Here is a 26,148-nt window from a genome sequence, read left to right as displayed (position 1 = left end):
TTTTTAGAACCACTGACCTCATTTCCCGGCCAACCAGGCTAGGCTATTTTCTTCCTTGGCCTGACCCTCCTGGCCCACAGACTTCTGTATACCCTTACCCCAGTGCACTCTTCCCACTCATCCCTGCCTGGAAACCTCCACTCCTTCTTCAAAGCCAACATGTAGAAATTAACTTGTGTCCAAACCAGCGGCAATCTTTCTGTTCACATACTTTACTTCTTGGGGTACTTCCATAATCTACCCATGGAGTTGTTTTTATACAGGCTATAACCAATAGCATCTCCTCATCTTTGTAGAAAAGGACCTTGCAAGTAAACAGTGGGCATCTAATAAATGCATGCTATATCCAGTGGTGGAATTGACTCTGGCTTTGGATATTCCACTCCCTCCACCAGGATACCTACTGTACTAGTTTTCTATTGTTGCCATAACAGATTACCACAAACTTAGTAGTTTAAAATAACACAAATTTATAACCTCATAGTTCTGTACATTAGAACTCTGACACAGGTCTCGCTGGACTCAAATCAAGGTGTTGACAGGTTGTTTTCCTTTTTTGGAAGCTCTTAGAGAGATTCTGTTTTTCTCTTTCTCCAGCTTATAGAGGCCACCTGAAATTTCTTGGCTTGTAGCCCATTTCCTCCATCTTCAAAGCCAGCAATGTTGCATCTCTCCGACCTTTCTTCCACAGTCACATCTCTCTTTAACTCTGACGTAAGCCAGAACACGTTCTCTGATTTAAAGATTCTTGTCATTAGATTGAGCCCACTTGGATAATCTAGGATAATATCTCCACCTCAAGGTCCTTAAACTAAACTAATCAGACCTGCAAAGTTACTTTCACCATGTAAAGTAATAATTTCACAGGTTCTGAAGATTAGAGTGTGGCCATCTTTGGGAGCCAATATTCTGCCCATTATACCCATTTTCACTGTTCTTTATCAATTCACATTCCTCACTCTTTATTCATGAAATGAAATTTGCTCATGATCAAAAAAATAATAAATGATAGAATCAGGATTTGAACCCAGGCCTATGTGGACATAAAGCTCCTTGCAATAGCTTGGTGATAAAGAAAGCAACGGCAAAACATCCACGCTGTGCAGTGGACAATCACCATGTGGAGTGGATGATGAAGCAGTGAAAGCACTTTATTATGAGCACCTTTTAGATGGCATTTGTAAATGCACTGATGCTTTCCCCCAACACTGTGTATGTATGCTTCTGTGTTCAGTATGAAGATGAATATATGTATGTTCATGTATGACTGAAGCATGACTGCTGTACACCAGAAGTGACACAACATTGTAAACTGACTATGCTCCAATAAATATGTAAATAAATAAATATATATACACACACACACACACATATACACACAAAAAATAAATAAAATGCATGCTAAAAAAAGCCAGATGTTCATGGCCATACAAGACATCTGAAAGACAATCTAAACTGGGTTCCAGCTTTTGTAACTCAGCTTTGCGCGGTCAGGCAACACTCATCCCTAGGTGTCAAGGTATTTTTAGCATCTTGAAACACTACACAGTTAGGCTTCCTAACTTTGATCTAAGAACACCTTCTCACAAGCTTGCTTCCCTTTAGCTGTCACAACGTTCAGATTTGCAAAGCCTGTGTTGAGTAGGAAGGGCTATTTTTGTTTAAAACTTTAGCATTGATTATACAGTGGTGATATATGGCTTGGGCACTTCAAGGCTTAATTAATGTAATAGTGCATGGTAAGTAAGGTCTTTGTGGCAGAATTCATCACTAATTCCCAGTGAACCGAAATCCAGAGTTACTGAGTTTTATTTTCTAGAGCTGGGCTCTGTAGAGATAATTTCTTGCAGAAGAAATCTTGCCTTGACTTCCATTCAGTATGCCCTATAGTCTGTTGAGGTGGTCAGACAATGCTGCAAATTGCCCCTGGCTTCAGAATAGTTTTTACCCACCCAAGGAGGACCTTGGTGGCAAGGAATCTAAAGGAATCATCTGTTTATAGGTAGAACTGTCTGTAAGTTATCCTAGACAAGTCTCTCCAATTTCCCTCATCCATTTGTATTAGAGACTATTAGGGAAAGAGAGCTTTCTCTCTTTTCCCCCAGCTTTGCTGAGGCATAAATAACAAGTGGGAATTGTATATATTTAAGGTATACAAGTTGAAGTTTTGATATATGTATACATTGTGAAATGGTCAGCACAATCAAACTAATTAACATATCTATCACCTCACAAAGCTACCATTTTCTTTCTGTCTCCTTCTCTGTCTCTCTCTTCCTCTCTAGGTGGTGTGAACACTTAAGATCTTAGCAAATTTTGAGTATATAATACAGAACTGTTAAATATAGTCCCCATGCTGTACACCAGCTCTCCAGAACTTATTCCTCCTGCATAAGTGAAATTTTATACTCTTGGACCAATACTTCTCCACCCTTCAGCCTCTGACAACTACCATTTTACTCTCTGCCTCTATGAGTTCGACTATTTTAGATTTAAGTGAGAGCATGCAGTATTTGTCATTCTGTGTCTGGCTTATTTCACTTAGCATACCATCCTCCAGGTTCATCCATATTTTTGCACATAGTAGAATGTCCTTCTTTTTAAAGGCTGAATAAATCCATTGCAAATATATACCACATTTTGACAGTGCTGTCTTGATTTAAGTTAGCAAGAGGAGTGTCATTGATGATAATCCTCCATCTATATATGATTATCTGAGCTTCAAAATGTTCACATCCACGAAGTAGGGAATCCAACAATTTTATCTAGGTTAATTAAAACTGACAGATGCATTATGAATTTACATGTACAGCCTTCACTGGTCATCAAGACAGGTTAAAACAGCTAGAGAGGTTGGGTGATGGCTCAGATGCAGGCTTAGTGAGATCACCCTGTTTCATCACATATGCTTCAGATATGGGCAATGGACTTGGGAAAAACAAACAACTCTGGCTGGAACCCACAGCAATTGAGTAGAAGGGGTAACAGATCAACAATCAAAAAGCAAAACCAAGGTTGCCTAGCTGAGGAAATTCAGCACAGGAATATCTTTTTTATAAATAGTCTAAAGATTCTACTGATAACCTCATTTTCCAAGTCTTCCATGGGAAATGGAAGTGTCAGGAGGAGGAGGAAACGTGAAAAGAAGCTGAGCGCTTTTAGAAATAATTACTGTTAACTGGAAATGTCACTCTCCCTTATCCCCAAGTCTCTTTTTAGATTAGCAAGCAGCAGTGACCAGATGGAGGCTGTGTGCTGAAATGCCTTCTGCGACGCCAGCCAAACAACTGCAGGAATCAAGCTTCTCTTGAACAGATGGCCCACCAATTTCTCAGGTTAAAGATCAGCCAGGCTCATTAAAGAAGCTGCAAGGGTTCAACAGTTAAAATTTCTTTTTAGCCTCACATCCTGAATGAGGGAACTTTCTACAACCTAAAAAAAGCTAACTAGAGTTGGAAGATTAAACCGTCCACAATATTGATATCAAGGACTACAGGAAAAAATACAGATCAAAAAGGATGGAATTAATGGTCGTTTAAGCCTAATGCTGTTGCTCATTATTGAAATTCTTCGGTACTTTTTGGTGTGTTCTATCAGAAATGTACTGACTTGAAAGCCAGAAAGAGAAAGAAAAATGCCATATGATATCACTTATATGTGGAATCTAAAAACAACCAGACACAAATGAATTATTTATTATTTATAACTTAGATGATTGATTTCTCAAATATGTGTAAGCACATATGACTGTCCTTTACGATTGGATTACTGAATTCCGTTGATTCTTATTTTGTGGTTGGCTTTGATAACTATGTAAGTTTGAAAAGCTAAAGCTCTAAACTATTCTTAGAGACAATGAACAGTACATACATGTAAATTAAAAATATGTGCAATATATTGTATATATGTATTTGCATGTAACATTTTCTATACGTGCAGTCAAACTGTATCAACTTTACCTAATAAAACTGAAAAATGAAAAAAAAAGAAATGCATTGACTTGAACGGAATTAATGGAAGTGTTTTTGTGTAAATGCATGCTTAATTCATTACCATGCTGAAATAAACAGTACAGGCTTGGATCGGGGAAGTAAACAGTAAGGGCATCTTATCATCAGTGTAGAAGGATTAAATTAAATAGAAAATGTGAGGCTGGTACTCAAGGGGAAGCACGTGAGGAACTAGAGGTTAAAGGTCATATTTCATGTTTTCTGAGCAAGGTCAGATCACAGAAGATTGGATCAATAGCTTCCTCTGACAGAACAACTTTAATTGATATTGAGAAAGAGCCAATTACTTATTCCTGCTTTAGGAGAAGACTTGATGTAATGGTCTGGGAAATCACACTTGAAAAAAAAATTTCACAATGGCCTGGAGATGAAATCACAAAGTATTCCCAGACATGTGGGCTCGGTCAACCATTAAATGATACGTGAATTCATCAAAATTTGATGTCATTGTCCTCTCACATTCATCTGCTTTTCATCTTTGCTTATTGTAGTTTGGGGTTACAGATGTCTCCCAGTTTCATTAGAGATAAATACTAGATATAGTTATTGGTCAACATATATGAACCCCGTGGTAACCACAAATCAAAAGCCTACAACAGATACACAAAAGCTAGAGAGAAAGGAACAGAAGTGTACCATTATACTAAATTATTTTTTAAATTAAAAATCTTTAAAAATATACTACATACATCTGCACTTTCCAAAACAGGCCAACAAAATGCCAATCAATCAATCACTCAATCAATCTCGATTTGAGTTTGGGTCCTCTACAATTACGGATTATTTATGACTCCCTCCATGCAGCTACAGCAACAAATGCAGGTGTAGATGGTGTGGCCACGGGAAGATGACAGAACTTGTTAAGAGGTCCTGTGAGCACAGGGATGATCCCTCCAGAGGGCAGAGCTACACTAACTGAGCTAAGGGGCACATGCAGCTCACTCGAGGGGCTGCTAAGGTATGTATTGATGCCACTTGCTTCCCACTTTCCAACAACACAGTTCTTCTCTTTTCTTTCTGTGGCTCTCACTGCTGTTGGGCTCAAGGGTTATTCCTCTGCTGGTAAAGGCTCTTTTCCACTTAAATCTTTCTCTAGAACAGAACTGGACAGGTGCTTGAGAGGGCTGTTGGTGGGGAGGGTGTCTAATTATGGAAATGGGTCCTGAATTGTTTCACTCAGTAATAGGAAATGAATGTCTTCCACCTACTACGTTGGCATGCACAGAATCAAATGAAGGGTACTATTCTGAATGTCTTGGAAACGGCATTTGGGTACATTTCATTGGATTGTAGCCAAATACAACTTCTTGTAATACAGATCCAGAATGACAATTTACAACACTTGACAGAAGCATCATTTGGATTTTTGGCAGATTCTTAGCAAGTTATATGATGTGGTCAATCCTTTTCCAGAGACGTAAAATAATACAAAGTATCCCATTTTCTCCTAGGTTTTCTTTCTTACCAAAGAAAATTGCATCTTGAATAACTTATCCTCAGTTCAATCAGAGAAATACTGATGCCTAAAACACCTGGTGGTAGGAGTAATGAGCATCTGAAGTATGGGGTAACAGGACAAAAAAATGACGGAAAGGGGAGTCACAACTTATTGTCTGTATATAGTCTTGGTAAATCAACTCTTTCCTCACTTCCCAATATTTTATGCCCAGGTCTGTGTCAAGCATGGGAGAGGTAACAATGAAGCTGAAGTCGTAATTGTAACATAACTGCTATCCTCAATGGGCTTACAATCAAGTTATCCAAAGTGGAAACAAAACAAAACAAAACAAAAAGAACTACATAAAAGAATGGAATTATTCAGGAAAAGTTATCACCTTATAGAGGAATGGATTTCTAAATTAATAGTGTGGAAGCAAAATACATACTGCTTAGTTCAGTGATGACTAAGTAAGGATATAAAAGCAGTCTATAAATACTTTAAAGGTGTAAATACCAAGTAGGGTGAGGAGTTATTTTGTCTAGTACTCTACAGAAATAGCACTGAACATAGAATTAAGAAAAGGAATACATTGAATTACAGTGTGAACAACTGCAAAGGAATTCTTTAAACTGTAGTTCCAGGGTGCTTAATGACCTCAAAAACAGCTCTGGCTCTTTGATAATACCTGCTTTCATCCTGCAACTGTCCAGTTAATGTCAATGAACGTTAAGACCTTAATAGACCTCGGGTTAGAGAAAGGTAAGATACACACTCCAGCTCCTTTGGAGCAGGAGGTGAGATGGACGTGTGGGTTCAGGCATGTCATTGTGAATCTGGGGGGGGGCCATGTGAAGGAGGCTGCACATCAGAGTTACCCAAGGAGCTCTTTCAGCATATGGGTGCCCAAAGCCCTGTCTCAGATCCACTGAATTACCATCTTTGGAGGTGAAGCCAAAATCAATATATTTGAAACATTTCATGGATTTTTTTTTTTCTGATGAGATATCAGGGTTACAAATATTTGCTGATGAGTTTTAAGCAAAGGAATAATCAGCACTTCATTTTAGAGCAATCAGTCTGGCTGCCATGTGGGGAATAAAATAGGAGACTGAAAACCACATGGAAGCTGTTTGAATAATCCAGGGAAGAGGGGATGAGGGCTTCAGTTAAGGCAGTGTCAGTAGGGAAGTACAGAAGAGTTCAGAGCAGGTTCGATGATGGCTTAGTGGTTTGAGGAGGTGAAGAAAAGTGAGGAGTCAAGACTTCAAGCCAAGCCTGGAAGTCAAGACATCCTTCACCAGTGGAGGGCAGCCTAGACACTGGCTCAGGGACTTTCTTCCAAGATTGCATGGGACAAGATTGCAGAGAGATAGAAGAGAGTGAAACATTAAAAGGAAGTTGAAGTCCAGGAAGCAGAAAGGGACACCAAAGATTACCAAGCTGGCAGGGGCAGAAGCAAAGAATGCAGTTAAATCTGGAGTCCCAGAGCCAGCTGGATGAAAGCAATAATGAGGAGACGGAGAAATCTAGAGCAGCCATTGTAACCACTTAGAATGGCTATTAATTTCCATGAAAAAGTGCTTCCGGGGAGTCCAAGGGAGAAGAGAGTTTCAAAAAAGAGTGGTCACTCATGTCCAGTGCAGCAAAGGTTATGAGAAGGTTCATTAGTTCTGTTGTTTCTGTTTTATAAATATGTACCTCTATAAAAATCATTATAATGTAGAGGATTTGTCTAATGCTAATAGATAAAAGATGACTATAAAAATCATTGAATTATATATAAAATCATATGGGTAAAACAGTTTAATTTTGAAGTGGAAACCTGACAATTATAGGTTCCTTGGAAGATTTCTGGGAAGCTGAATCTCTCTTCACTTTCTCCTCATTGACACATTAAACTCAGTTTCTCTTTTACCTTGGACACTGTGACAAATTCATAAATTACTCAATGCATAAGATTTGCAGGTCCTTTTGTCTGGTGTTTCTGTTTGTCTGTTTGCCCAGTGCAAAAATGAATCAATCATGCAACTGCCTTTGAGAATGTATATATATGCTTATGCTAGAATGCTTTTTTTGTGATAGTAATTTATAATTTTCACCCTACATTTTCTATTTCCTCTTCCTCTTCAGAGAAAGAAAAAAAGGTTGCCTATAGAAACTTCTCTTTTTAGTCTTTGTTTCCAGAAGCAAAAGCCCATTGAGAGTAATGGGGTGTAAGGAGATGGGGGTATGAGGAAAACGTGAAGAGAGAAGGATTTCCTCAAGATAAAAATAGATTTCTCATGGTCAGAGTTAGAGGGAAGAGAAGTCTGTGTTCATGCTCCTGATGGAAATAGGGAGAAAGGGAAATTTTCCAAGACTAAAAACATTATCTTGGCTGGAAGAAGGAAAGAGGTGTGTGGTTTCTTTGGCATTAGAAACTATAAGTTAGTCCCTGGCAGTACCAAGAAGAACTGGCAGACCCTAGGAGAAATCAAAGCCCAGGCTCCCCGCTTTGACATAGTTTCTATGTGCCCAGTGTCAAACCAAAGTCATCAATCAATGCACTGATGACCTGGGCTGGGATAATGTAGGGACAGACATTTGATGGCCAGGGGGACCATCCTGACTCCTAGAATCTTAGCAAAATCATGGTGGGGAGAGCCGCATGGATAGCTGAGGTTATAGTCCAGCAAAATGTGATGTATCATAAAGTCAGAATTACATTGTTCAATGAAAAAAAAAAAAAAAAGAAATACATTTTCTGTACTCTTGAGTTTGTGGCCCTCTATTCAAACCCACAACATAAATAATTTCCTATATGGACCCATTTGTTAGGAGAAACCCTAAAAGGTATGTTTGCACACAACAGATGGGCCAGACTATCTTTGTAAGAGTCTCAGGTTCCAGGAAAAAGCAAAAACCAAAAATTGCCTTTGAAGCATCTCTGAAAGTAAGCGTTTCATTTCAAGGCCAATGACATAATTATGTGAGCATCAGGCCACAAAGTGAATCGGGATCCTGAGTGCGTTGATCAGCAGAAGTTTAGCCCTCCCATTAGGAAAATAATCTATTCAGACCCAATGGCCCTTGCCAACTCTTATTTTATCTAGTGGTTAACAGATGTTGCGGTTGTTGGCTTGTGATAGCTGCGTCTATCTTCACTGGTGTCCTACTGCTCCCTGAAGTTCTCAGCTGACAAAGTGAGCTGATTAAACCGGACACCTCTGGGAAGAGAAAAGGGTTGTAGAGGGAAAGAAAAGAATACTCAACACTGACAGGAATAAAATCAAATGAAAAGAGATGCAATCATTGTTGTAAAAACGAACATCAGTGGTTTAGAACAAGAAGCAAATGCTAAGTGGGCATCTTTCAGTGCTCACTTAAGACTTTGTAACTCAGACCCATTCCAGACCCCATTCCAACTTTCAGAACTTTGTTTTTTAAATATTGGCAATATTTTTGTTCAGACATTACATGATGGTAAAGCACTTTCTACCAGAACAACCAAAGAGCATTATGCCCCTGCTATGGAGAGAAAGGATAAATGTAAATCGATATCACATACCATAAATTACTTTTTATTACAAGACAAGTAAATGACTGCCTCTGAAAGTGGACTTGCTTGCATAGTGAAGATTTAAAAGAATGTTTATTGTTGCAATCTAAACCTTTAAAAGAAAACCCTTGGAGGTAGAAAGACAGATTTTAGTGCTTCTATTACTACTCTACAATACGCTGTTAAATCAGTCCCTTTCTTAAAGCAGCTAGTAATTTATGGCCCAGAATATCTCGCTGTTGTCATCTGTGAATTCAGTCACACAACTGTTAAATTTAACGAACTATGATTAAGAAACGAATGAATAGTTATGAGCTTCACAAATCAAATTCTCAAATCTACACTTCGCTTTTTGTGAATTCTAAACATGTTTACAACAGGCACAGCTCCACCCCTCACTGGCTTGTCATGCTCAGTTTTACAAGGACAAGCAAACAACCAGCCACACGAGCTGTCTGCCAATTACAGCTGTGGCTGTGCTGGGCCTTGGGTTGACTAGAAATATCACCGCTGGGCAGGAAAGCTCTCTCTAGGCCATATGCTTGCTGTTTGTGGCTATAAAGGGCCACATGGCCTCAAGTGCAAAGTGATTCTGGCTACCTTTGAGTCACTGGAAAATAGAACCAGTATCTCATCTTCTGCAAGTCTATGGGAATTCGTTTTCATTTCTGTGGGATGTAAAATGACTTAGATATAGAAGTCAAGTCCCGAGTCTCAAATTCTGAGTTGCAATCATAATGATTATTCAATTGTATCATCTTTTCTTTCCTAATATGTCACAACCCCCTTGAGATGTTCCACTAATTTTAACATTCCAACAGAAGCTGTACTGAGGATCATTTAGGCTGGGAGGATAAAATCAGAGCACAGACACATTCTTGGATGAGAAGTAATTGAAGCAATACTCTCTCATAGCCTAGTTCTGTTCCTGCACATCCTCACTCCTTTTGTCATGTCTACACTCCCTTTGGAAAAGATAACAAAAGAATATCCAAGGGAAGCTGTGCTAATAAGGTCTGGCAAATCAAAGTATCACATCCTTCTGAGAATAGTCATTGGTCAGAGTTGGACACATGGTCCAATCAGAATCAAGAGATGCAATGAACCTTCTGCTGGACCTCTTGGGAAGAAAACACATGCTCTTTGTCCACTGGGACTGTGAGCCTGGAGCTGCCAGGAGCTAACATGTAGTCTGAGACTCAAGGCAGTGCAGGAAAAGGTTTACGGAGAGCTGGAGAGAAACTGAGCTCCCAAATCAAGGCATGTATGAAAACACACCCAACCCTAGACTATTTACACGAGCTAATGAACTTCCTTTGCTTCCAAAGCCAGAATTGGGCTTCCTATCCCTTACACCCAAAAAACGTCTTCAGACATACACTTTGAATGCCACGTTAAGGTGTTTGGACTTAATTCTCTAGAAAATAAAACGACAGGGTGTGAGGCACGGAATCTACATAATTATGACCCTCTTAATTAATATGAAAGTCATAATTAACCTTTAATAATCCTGAAAAAGGCCTGGGAACAATAAATAATTCCATGAAAGTGGAACATTCGTTAACATATTCAGTTGTACGTGATTAATAGCCCTTCATTATCCCATAGATGGTTTATCGTTGATCCTTATACACTTGTCTTGTTTACTCAACTCGCTCTACTCTTGTTGATACAGGGACCACAATTTTGTATGTGCCACATGGTCCTGAGTATACAGTAGGTGTTTTTTAATTGCTTATCTGCTGGGTAAAAAGGATGAGGAAAAAAGGCAGAATCCTTTTGGATTCTGAACCCTTCTCACCAAATTTAGCTTCAATCCCCCTATTACAACATTGCTTATCCTTCAAGAGGAAGCTGAATGACTCTATTTACATAACTGCTAAGTCCTCCCTTTCTTGTACATGTTTCTACCAATCATAGCAACTCATCCAATTGCTTTGAAATATGTTGATAAATCCCATGGTGGCTGCTGGTCCCAAAAGGAAACAACCAATTCCTTTGAAATGATCAAACCACAGGATTCCTGATGTAAAAGCAACTTGTTCTGGTTTCCTTTGCGAAAAATCTATCACAATGTCTAAGGAGCTATTAATTTAATGATCAGCCTTTCACATAAACCCTCTGCTCTCTTGAGAGTTTAATTAATTTGGAACTGCCATTTCCAAGAGATGGAGAAGGACAGAGATCAATGTCCCCAAAGATGACCAGGAGTAAACTTTGATTTTTGATTTGCATTTAAATAAACATGGTCACCCGCTTTGAATATTAAAAGTACAGGTTCTGCCCTTATTACAGTTTTTTGTGTCCCAGGCTGTCCTCTACTTGAGGAGAAGCAGAAGTAAATGGATATTCCTTAAAGAGTTGAGAACATGAGGCATGAACTGCCATGAGACATGAGACATGAGGGCCAGGTAAGCTTCATGGCTGCCGGGAGGCCAAGACCGTCAAAGGGGCCGCCTTGGGGCTGCTGCCTGACCTTCCTCATTACCTGCTTCCTCCCTCACTCCCCAGCTGCCCAGCTTCCCCAGCATTCTGCCTGCACCTCTCTCAAAATCACTACTGATATTTTTCTTTCTATTTAAAAATAACACTGACCTATTGTCCAACTCAACACCCTTTCCTCAGTCCCCACTCTCCCTATTTTGGGGGGATTCTTAACATTTGTTACTACTTTCTTCTCATTGACACTCTCCCTGGTCTGCAATCCAGTGTATTGTCCTCCAAAACACATCCAAATCTGTCCACATCTTACATCGCCCCCATTGCTGTCCCCTGGGGACAGCTTTTATGAATTCTTACCAAATCATTCACTCAGTCTATGCCTCCAACAAAACCCAGAGAGTTCTTATAAAACTTGACAATTTTCTCACCTCCCTCCAAATCCTCCAGTGGCTCCCCACCACGATTAGGATACAACTTCAACTCCTTGCAAGGACTATAAGGCCCTACAGTATATATCCCCTTCCCACCTCTCCAACCTCAATGCCCACCACCGACGGCTGCAGCCACTCTGGTGTGAACACACCAAGCTTGTTCTCACCTCAGGGCCTTGGCCTTTGCGCTCTTCCCAGATCTGTACACGGCTGCTGCTCTCACTCCATCCCCGTGTCACCCCTCCTTGGAACGGCCTTCCCTGACCCTTCAGCCAAAGTAGCACCCCTTCTTACACTTTTTACCCAGCTTTCTTCTTCCCTGCTGCACTTAACACTATTGGGCATTCTGTTAGGTAAGTGGGTGTTTAGTTACTGTCTGTCTCCCCACTAGCGTGCATATTCTACAAGGGTAGGGATTTTGAGAGTCTTCCTCCTCACAGGAATTGTGCCTCTTATTTAATAGGTACTCAACACAACCATTGAATGAATGGTCCTCTGTCTTTGCTGAGATGAATCTCTTGGTATTAATGCAGGGTCCACAGAATCAGAACGTTTCTGAGATCCTAAAACTGCTTCCTGGCCTCTGCTGTTAGAGCACCAAAAAGCCTTACCTACAGTGTCAGCAGAAGTCCGGATAATAGTTCTCAAGTGGGTCAACAGGATTGTTCATCAGTGCCTTAGACTGGGCAGCTTATAAACAACAGAAATCTGTGTCTCACAATTTTGGAGGCTGGTTATTCCAGATCAAGGCACTAGCATAGTTAGGTGAAGAGCCTTTTCCCGTTTCATAGCTGGTGCCTTTTGCTGTGTCCTCACCTAGTGGAAAGGATAAGGGGGCTCTCTGGGGTCTCTTTCACAAAGGCACTAATCCCATTCATGAGGGTTTCCCCGTTATGACCCACCTCCCAAAGGTACCACCTCCTAATACTTGTCAGGCATTAGGATTTTAACATATTAATTCAGAGGAAACTTAAGCATTCAGAACATAGAAATCAGCATTTAAAAGAAATGCTTAATTAACATCATTAAGGGGTTTATCACATTTTCAAGTTGACACTAGCCCTTATTTACTTATATTATTTAAGTAAACAGCTAATGAATTTGTCACTTGTAACTAGAAAGCTGAGGACTGTTGTGACACTTTCACACAAAAGGCTCCATCTTTTTTGTCCACCTCTATGTTTTTACGGTATCACTGCTGTGCCCCAGAGATTCCTGTCAGTATTTTCACAGAATCACAAACCCTAAATGAAGCTCTTTTACGGCTGTATTTTTTGTGTTTGTTTGGCTAGTGTCCCTTCGTTTTGGAAAACCACGGCTTCCCCATTTCATGTGGTTTTCCTAATCACCGACTTGGAATTTCTGCTGGTGGTGCCTGGGAATCTGAACTTTTCAAAAGTACCCAAGGTAATCCTTATGCACAGTAAAAGCTGAGAAACTCTGATCAGAGGGGTAGGAAAAAGGCTCATGTGGGACCAATCAAAATTTTTTCTTGGACTGATACATAAACTTTGAGAAAAAGATGCTCTCTTTTTACTGGGGTTGCCAATCGGAGAAGGTGTGAATCTGGGTCTGGTCCAGCAGCCCTCTTCTCCACACATGGGGAGAGCCTCCCTACCTGCACGATAAAGCCAAGGAGAAACAAGCAGAATCAAGAGAAGATAAAGACAGGCATCTGGAGTCAATTCCCTTGGACTAGTCCCTGACACCTGATTCCTTAAGGTCTTCTTCCAATCTGGTGAATTTCCTGAGTAGCTTTCTCTTCTACAGGAGTCATCACTTCCTCCTTTTGCTTAAATTCATTGACTTGGGTTTCTATCACTTCCAAAAGTAGCCTCACCACCCTAAAGTAAAATAATGCCCATGAAAATCATACATATAATGGAGCTCTAAGAGGCCCCTTGAATATTTATCATATACATTTATACTGATGCTATTAGTCTTCAGAATTCCATTGCCTGAAGTCGTTATGTTCCCTTATGAGTGCATAAGTACATACAGAATTGGTGATGTGAGCAGTCTGAAAAGGGGAGGGATTGCTTTTGGGGGGATGATTTGAATTTGGTGGTTTTAGGAGCTAAAACAGTGAGCAGCATATTGAGATTTAAGATGTGTGATACACATTGAGGAGCTCAACTCTTGAGTGGGAAACAAACACCCACTACTATTTTAAGGGGAGCTGTTACTCCAACACAAGCTGACGGAGCTGTTGAATCAGCACCACCTTCTCATATTTCCAGGACGATGCATATGGCCACAGCACAGCCTGCTTCTCTAGGAAGCCAACATTACAGCAGAAATACTGGGTGGGTATAATTTGTCAGTGGTTTGAAGCACTGCAGAAGCCAAACCGGAAAAAAATGAAAAAAAGGCTTTTTTCTTTTTTTCTTTTTTAAAGCAAACTGCTGAGAGAAGAAGGAACCAATAGGCTGAGATTAACAGGGCTGAAATAATACCTTAGGGGAGGCATAGTACCTACACATTTTGGAAGAAATCAGAGTTGTGGGCCAAATACAACTCAGCATTAAAACATTCCCATTATTCTTGGTCTTTATCCAAAGTAGCATTGTAATTACTGTTTCAAAATTAAAACACATCTCTTTCTTGTGAATAAGATAGTATAAGACTCTTGAGCCATACCATGGGTCAGAGTCAATCAGGAGTCCTCAATTCAGTTTAATTCAGTTCAATACACACTGACAAGCACTAGATTAAGCCTGAGGATACAGGCAAAGATGCTGCAAGACCTTGACAATCATTAAGTCCAGAGAAACAGGCAGGATGAATTCCACAGGCACCAAGGACAATCCCATGTATAATTTACAATTCTTCACTTGTAAAAAATGATGTTCCTGACCATCCCTCAATATGACATCTACAGTTGTTTCCCCAGAAGCACTTGGAGGCACCTGTGCTTTTCTCCTGTATCAATTATTGTCCACAGCTCCCAGGTAACATAAATTTAATTGTCAACACAGTCATCAAAGCCATGATCTTGGCCTGCTTATCAGATTTTTTGAAATGGAAAAAAAAAATCAAAGGTGTTTTCTTGACAGAGTTCAATTGGGGAGGACTGAGTCAATGCAAGGCAAAACAAACAAACTCAAGAATGCAAATGATCAGTTTCTTTTAAAGGTGCTGGTTTCCTTCCTTTACTCCTAACTAGTTTCAAGTTTCTTTTGGGTGTACATACACATCTGTCAAAATACACAGTATCAGTGTCAGAAATATTATTATTGAAATAGAAAAAGCAACACATATCTACTGAACTTAATTTTCTTGATCATGAGTTTAGCCAAAATTTGATTTGGTCCATGAAGTTGCCAATGGCTCCCCTCTCTCTGGTTGGGCTCTCCTAGCAGTCCTGTATTACCTGCAATCAGAGAAGGCCCAGCAAGTCTCAAAACACCCATGTATGTTCTGGGAACTTTCCTTCTTTTCTCAAGTGCCTTTGTCCCTGGGTGAAAAGCCTCACTGTAACATCATTCTTCCAGGTCACATCATTATTTTCAGGAGGTCCTGGGACAGAACAAATGCCTTTTGGGAAAAGTAACTGATTAACAGTCACCCACATCAAAGTGAGTATCAGCATGTCAGACTGGGAGGGAGTGGGGAGGGTCCTGAGGGAACAGGAGGAGAGTTTTGTTGGAAGAAAAAGGAAAGTTCTAAGACAAGGTTCTCCAAAACATTTTTGCTCATATATCCCAGCCCTGCCAAATTTTGAAAACCTATGTGCCCCTTTGCACATTTTCAATTCAATATCTAAAATAGTTTATTACAAAATTAAATAGCTATAAAGGAAGTATATTAATATTCTAAAATAAAACTCTTACATCACTCTTTTAAACATATCCAATGGAATTTAAATAGCTTAGAGACTGAATGAATAACCCATTATCATTTATTTAATATAACTAGGACCAAATTCTAACTCAAAAACTTTTATACTATTCTTTTGCTCCTTTAAGTTGTATTTGCCTTCCACTTTCTCCACTAATTAATTATTCAAACTATTAGATTTTAATCTTTGAAAACCTTTTATTGATTATCCTATCATAGTTCTTTGAAACAAAGAGGTTCTATATTAAATCAGAATTTTTAAAGAATTTCAAGGCTGCAAAAAGTTTACAAATTTTCTTCTGAATGAAGAAATTATAATTATTAGTAGTGATAAATAAATATTATCAGCAGTATACAAGTGATCAAAATAACACAAGTAGATTATAAATTTTGATAAATTATCAAAGTAAAATGTTGTTGGAAATGCAGCTCTTCATGGTTTGTTATTCTTATTGTTGATCTAGCTTATATATTTCCTAGATTAATATTTATTATTGGAATGAACCGGGCTCACTATCAATTTGATTTCCACTTTTCATTTTTATAGACATACACTATGAAATGTTGCTCACATAAATAAGTAGATAGAATTGTGTCAAAATAATGCCAACTAATTATTTGAACAAATTTTGAGTTATATGCCAAAAATCACAGGGGGATTTATCATTAAAATTAGTTAATAATTTAATTAATAAAATTTAATTTCATTTGAAATTATTTGGTCAAATAAATTTAATTAGTTAGTTAAATTTAACATTAATTATTATTTAAAAGAATTTTAATGCTATCTTTAAATTCATTTTTTAAAACTGAGGTATAATTGACATATAACATTATATTAGGTTCAGGTGTACAGCATGATGATTTGGTATTTGCAAAATGATCACCACAATAAGTCTAGTTAACATCCATCACTGTACACAGCTATAAAAATTTTTTTCTTACAATGACAACCTTTAAAATCTACTCTCTTAGCAACTTTCAAATATGCAGTTCAGTAATATTAACTGTAGTTACCATGGTATACATTACATCCCCAGGACTGACTTCTTTTATAACTGAAAGTTTGTACCTTTTGAGCCCCTTCACCCATTTCACCTACCACCAACCCCTGCCTCTGGCAACTTCTAATTCACTTTGGAAAGCAGAAACTCATCTTGCAAAAGCATTTGATACTCATTTGTTGGAGTCATTAACTTTGTCAGGTTCTGGGAAGTGGACCAGAAAGATTTTACCAAGGTTTGTCAAGCAACTATTCATTATACCTGTTTCTCTTTCATTTAAATGTGTCTTAGTTAACTCAGTGGGGCTGGGGAACGGTTGAGGAAATAAAAATATCGTTAACTTCAAAACTCATTTGCCAACACAAATTTTTTAAATAGCATGACAATTAAATTCTTGTCCAAACTTTGGAGCTGCAGACCTAGCTCATTTGATTCATGGAAGATGTCTCTGATCTAACGTAATTGGCAAAGCAGTCCTTATTGTCAAACAACTGGCTTGACAACTTCACTTTCTGTTTGGCCTCGCGCTTCCATACTAATCTATGTGTTAATACGCATCTCCATGACAGCCATCTCACTTCAGATTTTTAATTCTCAGATGGAGAGGTAGATAGGGCATGGAGCTCTGCCAAGAGTTTGTTGCAAGGATGAAATAAAGCCCTGCCATCTTCAATATTTCTTTTTATGCTTCGGTGGCTTTGCTCTCAAAGAACTCTCCCTCAGGAGCAACACATTCTTTGATAACAGTTGGGGGATGGAAAGAAGGAGGTCATTAAAAAAACAAAAAAAACTGCCATCACGATGGGATCCAAACATCTCAGCAAGGACCAGCACACTCGCCTTCTAACACCGTGCCTGTCCTATAACAGAAATGTGTCTAAGACGGGGAAGACACATGCCCTGCCTAAGTGCTTTGATTAAGGGAGGTGACCCAACTTCAGTATTTCCAGTTGTCCCTTTGTTTGACATTCTGGAGGTTACCATAGGGAGATTCTGGAAAGGTGATGGAGACTTTCTTTCATAAAGCAGGAAAAGAGTGACTAGGAAAAGGAGGTGGGAAAGAAGAACCCACAGAAGAAGAAGCTCTTGGGTATCGACCCAGTTTTAGGAACGAGTACGTGTGGACACTGGAGATCTGGAAATCGATCCCCTTTTGCTCCCTGGGTCCGCACTGACACTCTCTGTAAGTCCTGGGAGCAAGTGAACACCAGTGTGGAGTTCTCTGGCCTTGGGAAACCAAGGGGAGGATGGAAGGAAGTGCTACAACCAAACAGAGAGATGGTGAGGGTAGTTGGCTACACTCTGGCCAACTGCACCAGTTTTCCTAAGGAAGTCATACTTCCTAATTTTTAGGTTAAGAGAAAAAAACCTCTTCTTTGCCTAAAGCAATGCACACACTCAATGTAGCAGAAAGTATATTTTTGGCTGCCACATAAGTCAGTGGCTAAATTTAGGCAAATGTACAAAGTAGACAAACCTTATTCTAAATTGGCTCTAGTCTGCCCTGTTTCTAACATGCCCAACTCCTGGACCCAGCCCTCAGGACCTCTCAGACTGCTTCTAACCATATGAAATCCCCTACCCTGGGGCCCTATCCAAACCTTCTGTCCTTATGCCCTAAAATGAACCCCACTCCTCATCTCCCTCTCATTCCAAACTCTCAGTCTCTCTTGATGGTTGACTTCCCTGAGGAGGAAAGTGACCTGATTTTCTAATTTACATAATTCATACTAAAGTGTGAATGATCAAAAGGCTTAATTCTCTCCCTGAGGTTGCCTTCATTCTAAGATAAGTTACTGCTGGATTTTGGCCAGAGCTATTTTGTTTGAAGGGTGGAAGTAAAGAAAGTTTCTCTCTTTTATTTTTCCTTCCCCAGTACAGAAGACTAGAAAGTCAGCCATTTGCCTGCCCCCCTCAACTCCCCAAATAAAAGGTTTGCCTGCAAGTCCATTTTGGCCTATATCTTTTAGTAGTAACTGAACACTGAGGGAGGAACCATATAAGTAACTGAACCACTGAAGAGTGGGTTCAGATAGGACCTGTCTGGCTTCAAGAAGTGAACAGGCTTCCCAGGCACGCATCTGGGTATCAGAGTGACTCAGGCAGAGAAGGAAATGTACTTGTCTACACTGGTCAAGAATGAAGAGGGCAGCTCTTCCTGTTTGCCACCCAACAACTTAAACTGTCTTGGTGTTTTCCTCACACCCCCTGTGAATGGACCACCGCAGAAGGGCACTTAATTTCAAGAGATGCAAAGAGATGTAAAAAATTCTTCCTCTTTATATTGTTTTTGCTCCTTGGGCCAACAAATTCTTCTAATTAGAGTGAAATATACTACTTCAAAGCATGATTTCTTTGTAATTCCAGTCACTCTACTAATCAGCTGAGATTTACGTCACAAAGCCAGTAAACAAAAGCAAAAAATAATGCAACTTGGAGGAAGCTGGAGGGAGCAGCCCTGGCTTTTTAGCTCCGGAGCAGCCTCTCCTACGCCTGGGTAACAAGCTCTCTCCTTATCTGCATTTTCTGATCCCAGTTCTTTGAACAGGGGCACTGCTCTGTTATAGATAAAAGTCACGGAGCCCAGTGAGTTCTTTTAGATCTTAGAGTCAATTACAGCTAAAAAGTGACAACAAATCAAATTTGGCACCGGATTCTATTTTTAGGGCCAAATATTAAAAACCAAACCAGGAGACTGTTAAACAGTGAAATATCTCAGGGAATTAATCTTCAATGCAGATTAATCCCTCTGGGCATTTGGATGGAAAGATGTGTTTTTCAACTGCTGTTCTGAAAATCAGAAAGTTAAAAATCAAAAAAGCAAATTTTGATTTGCTCTGTTTTTATGTCAATAATTAATTCCCAATTTACTTGTATCTCACCTAGCACCATCCCACAGTCTCACCTCATGGGATGGCAGCAGGCCAAGTCTGTGGAAAGATGGCAGTGGAAGCACCACCACCACTACAAGTAAAAGAAGCAGGGAGACATCAATCAATGTGGTAGGTTACAAAGACCTTTCCCTTTGCATCTGTCCCTGAGTCGCCATGGGCTTGGCTTCCTCTGGGTACAAATTGTTCTAACAGAAAAGGAGGGTTATTTCCACAAAATAGGTGGTTGCTTTATTTGATCCTAGAATTTTATCATCTTGCCAGATGTTAGACATCATTAAGCTCAGCCCAATGGTTTCCAACTTTGACTGCATATTCAGTCATCCTCGAGTATTTCAAGACATCTAATACCTGGGTATCACCTCAAACCAGTTAAATGAGAACACCTGTTTTGAGTTTCCCAGTCATTGGTATTTTAAAAGTTTCCCCAGTTCTAATACACAGCAAGGTTTGAGAACTATCTCTGTTTCACAGATGATACACTGAGCCCCAGGGAGACTTAGTGACCTGCCCAAGGCCGTGCTAAACTAGTTTTCAGTTGAACCACTCCAAGGCAACTGCTTTCTTGACATCCTCTATCTCTGGTGAACACTCCTCAAGTTTCTAAATAGACAGTAGTTGGTTCCTTTAGGCAACAAATTATTCATAGGGCACCTACAATGTCACGCACTAGGCCGGTGGCTGGGGATAAAATTGTGAGCAAAACCAGATGAGATTTCTGCCCTTATAGAGTCTAGTGGGAGAGACAGACATTAATGGAACAATGATAAATAATTGTAAAATTTTAACTGCGGTTAAGTGTTGAGAAGGAGAGGGTCATGGTGGTGTAAGAGGCGGAGTTTTCTGAGGAGGTGAGGACTGAAGGAGATCTGAATGAGACTAGTTTGGCAAGGGAGAGAAAGAAGAATGGGGTTGTTAGGCAAGGGAAGGGAGGGAGAGGAGGAGAGAAAGAGGGGGAGAAGAGAGAGAATGGGGAGAGAGGGAGAGAAAGGACAGAGAAAAGACTTCTTGATTTGTGGATGAGAATGGCATCTGTGGCGAAAAAAAACAGAGAATGTTCTAGGAGCTGAAAGAAGGCCAGTTTACGCAGAAGGCAGGGAAGTCTTGGGAGAGTTAACAATGAGCTATGTTAATTGATTTCGTTCACAATATAATCTCAGCCTTAAAACATGTACTTAAGCCGGTCCTGACAGGCACAGTGAAACAATTCACACACACACAGGACCTTGTCCCTTTTCTTTCAGTTTGAAACATACAGAAGATGTGTGCCCACAAATAAGATTCAAACAGGCTGTGGACCTCCACTTGGCCGCTGATTCTTTGCCTTGGCTACAGTGTGCCGCTACTTCTAAATTACTTTTTAAAATGCTAATGCCAAAGAGAGGTATCTTAGATCAATTTAATTAGAATTTTGGCCAAAGTGGGGTCAGGGGTGGGGTCTGGCCATTGGTATTTTTTAAAGCCCCTTTGTGATCCCAAGATGTAGCAAGATTAAGAACCACTGTCCTAAACTCAGGATTCCATCAGGGAGAATACAAGGAGGGAAAAGAAAAATTGTTTGTATTTGCTACTTTCCATCTTTAATTATTGCCTCCATTTGATCCATTAGGACTCACCATGTAATAGAGATCTCCTCTGTGTTATAACTTCTTAATTAACAGTTGGATGGGAATTAAAACTGTAGGAACACCAGGGAAAGCTCCTAAATGAAAAGGAAAACTCCCGGTTCCTGTTTCTCCCTTACACTCTCTCTTCTCATCTTCAATCGTGCCCTTTCTACTGGTTCTCTACATTTTGTTTTAAAAAGTAAAACTCCATATTTTGAGATCACTGTAGATTCATATGCAGTTGTAAGAAATAATGCAGAGACCTCTATACCCTTCACTCAATTTCCCTTAAAGGTAACATCTTGCCAAATTGTAGTACAATATCACAACCAGGATACTGACGTCCATACATTCAAGACACAGAATTTCCATCACAAGGACCCACCCAAGCTGTCCTTTAACAGTGACAGCCCCTCCCCTCCACTCTCACCTACTCCTTTACCCATGGCAACCACTAATCTGATCTCTGTTTCTACCATTTTGTCATTTAAAGTATGTTACGTAAGTAAAATCATACAGTGTACAACTTTATGAGATTGGCATTTTTCAGTCTGGAGATTTATCCATGTATCCATAGTTTGTTCCTTTTGACTGCTGAGCAGCATTCCCTGGTGTGAATGTACCACTGTATGTCTTCATCATTCACTTATTAAAAGACATCTAAGTTGTTTCCAATGATTGGCTATTATCAGTGAAGCTGCTATGAATACTTGTGTTTCAGCTTTTGTGTGAACATATGTCTTCACTTCTCTGGGAGAAATGTCCAGAAGTGCAAGTGTTCGGTCTTATGGCAGTTAAATGTTTAGTTTTTTTTTTTTTTTTAAGAAATTGATAAATTATTTTCCAAAGTGGCTGTACCAGTTTACATACCCACCAGCAATCTATGAGTGATCCAATTTCTCCACCTCTTTGCCAGAATTTGGTGGTGTCACAGCATAGCTTTTTATTTTAGCTATTCTGATAGGTGCCTTGAGATGTCTCATTGTGGTTTTAATTTGCATATTTTTGATGCCTAATGTTGTTGAAATACCTTTATTTGCTATTTGTAGATCTTCTTCAAGGAGATGTCTTTTCATGTCTTTTGTCCGTTTTCTAATTGGATTGTTTCTATTTTTACTGTTGAGTTTGAGAGTTTTGAGAGTTCTTAGTATGTCCTAAATACTAGTCCTTTGTCAAATATTTGGTTTGCAAAATATATTCTCCACTGCATAGCTTGTATTTCCAGACTCTTAATAAGTTTTTCACAGAGCAAGAGTTTTACATTTTGATGAAATCTCATGTAAATTTTTCATTTTATGGATTACATTTTGAAATCAAGTCTAAGAATTCTATATCTCAGCAATGTTCTTCTAGGGCAGTCTACCCAAACAATACAAATAAAAGCAAAAATAAACAAATGGGGCCTAATTAAACTTACAAGATTTTGCACAGCAAAGGAGACCATAAGCAAAACAAAATGACAACCTATGGAATGAGAGAAAATAATTGCAAAAAATGAAACTGACAAGGGCTTGATCTCCAGTATATAAACAGCTCATAAGACTTAATAAGAAAAAACAAACAACCCAATCCAAAAATGGGCAGAAGACCTAAACAAGCAATTCTCCAATGAAGACATACGAATGACCAATTGGCACATGAAAAAATGCTCAATATCACTAATTATCAGAGAAATGCAAATCAAGACTACAATGAGGTATCACCTCACACCTGTCAGAATAGCCATCATTCAAAAGTCCACAAATGATAAATGCTGGAGAGGCTGTGGAGAAAAGGGAACCCTCCTACACTGTTTGTGGGAATGCAGTTTGGTGCGGCCATTATGGAGGACAGGATGGAGACTCCTTAAAAGACTGAAAATAGACTTACTATGTGACCCAGCAATCCCACTCCTTGGCACATACCCAGAAGGAACCCTAGTTCAAAAAGACATCTGCACCCCAATGTTCACAGCAGCACTATTTACAATAACCAAGACATGGAAACAGCCTAAATGTGCATCAGAAGATGACTGGATAAAGATGATGTGGTATATTTATACAATGGAATACTATTCAGCCATAAAAACCGACAACATAACGCCATTTCTAGCAACATGGATGTTCCTGGAGAATGTCATTCTAAGTGAAGTAAGCCAGAAAGGGAAAGAAAAATACCATATGAGATCACTCATATGTGGAATCTAAAAAAAAAAAAAAAAAAAAAAAAAGACGGCAAATGAACTTAAATATAAAACGAAACAGACTCATAGACATAGAATACAAACTTGTGGTTGCCAGGGGGAGGGGAGTGGTAAGAGATAGGGGATAGACTGGAAGTTTGAGATTTGTAGATACTGAAAGGTATATATAGAATAGATAAACAAGTTTATACTGTGTAGCACAGGGAAATATATTCAAGATCTTGTAGTAGCTCATGGTGAAAAAGAACATGAAAATGAATATATGTATATTCATCTATGACTGAAAAATTGTGCTGTACATCAGAAATTGACACAACATTGTAAACTAACTATAACTCAATAAAAAAAAAAATCTAAGAACTCTTTGCTTAGCCCTAGATCAAAAAGATTTTCTTCCATGATTTTTTTCCTAAACGTCTTACAGATTTGCATTTAAATCCACAATCCATTTTGAAATCACCTTATATTTTAGCTGATTTTCTCCTACATCACTCTGGCAGAGTGTTGTCACTTCGTTGTTACTTTTAGGTGCAGGTAGAACTCCACGTTCCGTATTTAGGATTTACTGATACCTAAGGGTGTGGGCTCTACTGCTCGGTGGACATGGAAGTTTTGACCCTAGAGTAGGCCTCCTCTGAGGGGAGGCCTCAGTGGGGAAAGGGAAGAGCACCAGGTTACTGTTGGGTGGAGGTAGAAGTCCAGGTGTCCCATGCGGTCTACACTGACACCGAAGCAGATGAGAGGGACTTATTACAGCATGGAGACAGTGGAAGAGAGTAGAAGTCAAAGCTCCCCACTTGGCTGTTGCTGGCATGGGTGGAAGAAAGCCACAGTTTCATCTGTGATATTTGGCCACAGTGGACCAGTTATAATTGAAAAGTTTCCTGTCTTGCTAGGCTGCCCCTTTCCAAGTGTGTGGGCGACAGAGAGCAGACTTGTTGGGACTTTTTTTCTCTCTGCTCGTTGGCATTTCTGTGTTCCTGGTTTCTTCAGCTCTAAGTCTGGGAAAACCCACGGTACTCACTCCCATTTTGTTCTTTGAGGCCTGAAGGTCCACAGCTCATCTGTCTTCTTCTCGCTACCGTTTAGTCTTCGTCTGTTTGTTTTGTATATAATGTCCACAGTTTTCAGTGGTGCTTAGCAGGAATAGAGGAAAATACATGTACTCCATCTTCCCTGAGGTGGAACTTTGTTCTGTCTTAAATGTGCACCATGTCTCTCCTTACGAAAAAGAATTTGCTTAATATACCGTAGTAACCTCCACATTTTTTTAGCTTTCAATGGAAAACACTGTGAATTAGTCAGCTACTTCTATTACTTCTCTTTCATTGCAATTGGTTTTCTCTAAATTTCTTGGATTTGCACTTCTACTGAGACTGCTCTTGAAGATTACCAGTTTACCCCCATATCTTTTCCTTAAATTAAGTCCAAATGTCTGCTGCATTTAGAATTATTTGGTTATTCCTGTTTACATTCTACCTGCCTTGTGTTTCTCTGAGCAAATGTTTACATCATAGCTCTTTCACTAACTGTCCATATGAACTTGTGCAAATCATAGAAGCTCTTAAAGTCTCATTTTCTTCATTATTAAATGGGGATTATAATCTGGACCTCTATCTTTTAGGATTGAATTGAGGCCCAAGTGATATTATGTGTAGGTATTTAGTGAAACGATTAGTGTTAGACACTATGGTCAGTTTGGGATATACAACAGCGAATACAATACATCCTCAAGGACTTGACACAGTATAGCGGCAAAGACAGGAAGTGAACAGGTCCTGGTCTAACTGGGAGGAACATGATATGAACAGCAATTGTCACGGGAACATGTAGGAGCCTTGAGGGCTCAGGCACAGCTTCCCAAAGGAGGTACATATAAGCTGAGTCCTGATGTATGAGTAGGAGTTCAGTAATGGGATATGATATGTGATGTGCTCTGCAAACTCTGAAGTACCAAGAGGAAGAAAATATTTTCCTTATAAAGTCATTTTTCATGCTATTCCAGTGAATTGGAAGTAAATTTCACTTTCAAAAAAAACATGTACATATTATGTGGAATCAACTCCATTTTCAGCTTTGGAGGAAGAGATATATACCAAGATGTTTTTTCACTGGATAACTTCTGGTCTACAACTATGATCTTTAGAAATGGAGAAGAGTAACTTTTTAAAGACTTTTCATTAATCTACTTGAGAGAGATTAGTTTTTATAATGACATGCTCTGATAATTGTAACAGTGACTAATTCCATTAATTGCATTTATTCATATTTCAATACTCGACTGCATTCTTCCACTATCATCATTTGTTCATCACGTGTGCTTATCTTTTTTTGGTATTGAAAGAAAGAAAGAAAGAAAAAAAGAAAGAAAGAAAGAAAGAAAGAAAGAAAGAAAGAAAGAAAGAAAGAAAGAGAGAAAGAGAAAGAAATGTATGATAATTAACCAATCACAATAATCCCAAAGAGTTTAAATTTTTTTCCTCTTTTTTTTAAACATCATTTTTCATTTATTTAGTTTTTTGGGGGGGACAATGAGGTTTCTTTATTTTAATGGAGGTACTGGGGATTGAACCCAGGACCTTGTGCATTCTAAGCACGCACTCTACCACTGAGCTATACCCTCCTTCACTAAATTTTTTTCCTTTTGAACAAAACAACTCAATCACCCATGCTCAGACAATTTTCCCCATGACACCCAACACCATTGATGTTGTTATGTCTTTTCATCTAGAACACACCAACAGCTCACCATTATCCATCTT

General features: G+C 39.2%; 1 protein-coding gene and 1 non-coding gene across 10 annotated transcripts in view; both read right to left on the bottom strand.

The window, feature by feature from the left end:
* LHFPL3 (LHFPL tetraspan subfamily member 3) overlaps positions 1–26,148 on the bottom strand; it is a 554,580-nt gene that overhangs the window by 305,218 nt on the left and 223,214 nt on the right. The gene's annotated exons all lie outside the window — the stretch shown is intronic.
* TRNAS-AGA (transfer RNA serine (anticodon AGA)) lies at positions 25,938–26,010 on the bottom strand. Its single transcript has one exon. It is a non-coding gene; the product is annotated as a tRNA-Ser (tRNA).

This window comes from Camelus bactrianus, chromosome 7 (genome assembly GCF_048773025.1).
Source record: "Camelus bactrianus isolate YW-2024 breed Bactrian camel chromosome 7, ASM4877302v1, whole genome shotgun sequence".
In the NCBI taxonomy this organism is placed as follows: domain Eukaryota; kingdom Metazoa; phylum Chordata; class Mammalia; order Artiodactyla; family Camelidae; genus Camelus; species Camelus bactrianus.
The sequence above is the reverse complement of the archived record's forward strand: the minus strand, read 5'-3'. Positions and strand labels throughout refer to the sequence as shown.